Source organism: Cucurbita pepo, chromosome LG19 (assembly GCF_002806865.2).
Source record: "Cucurbita pepo subsp. pepo cultivar mu-cu-16 chromosome LG19, ASM280686v2, whole genome shotgun sequence".
Lineage (NCBI taxonomy): Eukaryota > Viridiplantae > Streptophyta > Magnoliopsida > Cucurbitales > Cucurbitaceae > Cucurbita > Cucurbita pepo.
The window spans coordinates 3,147,578-3,149,658 of NC_036656.1; positions in this window are offsets into that span (position 1 = coordinate 3,147,578).

Here is a 2,081-nt window from a genome sequence, read left to right on the forward strand (position 1 = left end):
AGACTCAAAATTAGGTAATGCAAGCAAAGGAGCAGAACTCAATTTTTCTTTCAAAGTATTAAAAGCAAGTTCTTGATCTTTTTCCCATATAAAGGATACATTTTTCTTAACAAGTTCATTCAAGGGTGAAGCAATTGTACTAAAATTCTTAATGAACCTACGGTAGAAACTTGCAAGACCATGAAAACTTCTTACCTCACTTACATTTTTAGGTGTAGGCCACTCTTTTATAGCCTTCACTTTCTCCTCATCAACCTCAACACCATTAGATGAAACTACAAACCCAAGAAAGTTAACTTTTTCCATGCAAAAGCTACATTTCTTTAAATTTACATACAAACATTCATTTCTTAAAGTAGTCAAAACATTGCGTACATGGGTAATATGATCATCTAAAGATTTAGAGTAAACAAGGATGTCATCAAAATAAACAACCACAAACTTACCTAAGTATTCTCGTAAGACATGGTTCATTAGTCTCATGAATGTACTAGGTGCATTAGTTAATCCAAAAGGCATAACCAACCATTCATAAAGACCATACTTGGTTTTAAAAGCTGTTTTCCACTCATCCCCAATATGCATGCGAATTTGATGATAACCCGATTTTAAATCAATCTTAGTAAAAAGACTACATCCATGCAATTCATCAAGCATATCATCTAATCTAGGAATTGGATGCCTATACTTTATAGTTATCTTGTTTATAGCCCTACAATCAACACACATACGCCAAGAACCATCTTTCTTAGGTACAAGAATAACTGGAACAGAACAAGGACTCAAACTTTCACGTACATACCCTTTAGCAAGGAGTTCACTTACTTGCCTTTGTATCTCTTCAGCCTCCTTTGGATTAGTCCTATATGCTGGTCGGTTTGGAATGGGCGCGCCAGGAATGAAGTCAATCTTGTGTTCAATCCCTCTAAGTGGTGGCAAACTACTAGGCATCTCCTCAGAAAATAAATCTTCAAACTCTTGCAAAAGCACAACAAAATCACTAGGCAAAGAAGGGTTAAGCATGTTAGTAAAGTAACAAGACCCCTTGCACATAAGTACAAGAATAGTCTGGTTAGAGAGCAAAACATTCCTAGCCTCACTTGATCTAACATACAAGCTTACTGATTTGGCTTTTCTCTCTTTTTTTTCTCTAGGCTGAGTGTTACTCTCTTGCTTTTCACTCAAGCTCATTTTTTCACTTGATTCTTTTTCAATCTCTGCTTTTGCATCAGCCTCTTGCCTTTTCTTTTCAAGTTTGCAATGATCAATAAATACATCTTTTGGAGACAATGGAACAAGAGTAGTTTTTCTACCATTGTGAGTAAAAGAGTATCGATTTGCATACCCATCATACATTACCCGACGATCAAATTGCCATGGCCTCCCCAGTAGTAAATCTCCAACATGCATGGATACAACATCACATAAAACATCATCAACATATTTTCCAATAGTAAATGAAACAAGAGTTTGTTGAGTTACCCGTACTTCCCCACAATCATTCAACCATTGAAGCTTGTAGGGTCTTGGATGTGGTTGTGTCTTCAAATTAAGTCTTTTGACCAGAATGGAACTCACAACATTGGTGCAACTACCGCTATCAATGACAACACTACAAGGTACAGATTGAACAAGACAACGAGTTTGAAACAAGTTCTCTCTTTGGTCTAGGCCGTCCTCCTTAATGTGGGTGTTTAGAGCTCGTCGAGTAACCAAAGATATATGTGTAGGGTCCTCTTCGCTAAACTCCTCACTCTCATCAGTTTCCTCATTTATGTCGTCATGTGCCTCGTCATCCGTAACAATTTCTCCCTCCTTGATGGTCATAATTCTTGCATTTGGGCAATCTCTACTATAGTGTCCTACCCCTTGACATCTCCAACACTTTAAATCCCTATTTCGAACATTAGACTTTTCTACTTTTTCTTTCCCTGTTCTAGAACTCTCCCCTTTCTCAAATTTAGCTTGAGGCTTCTCATTAATCTCTGGATTTCTATGCTTATAATCAATGTTCTTACTATCCTTTTTCCATGTAGAAGTAGAATTGGGAAAAGTTTTAGAAGAATACCGTTGAGATCTTC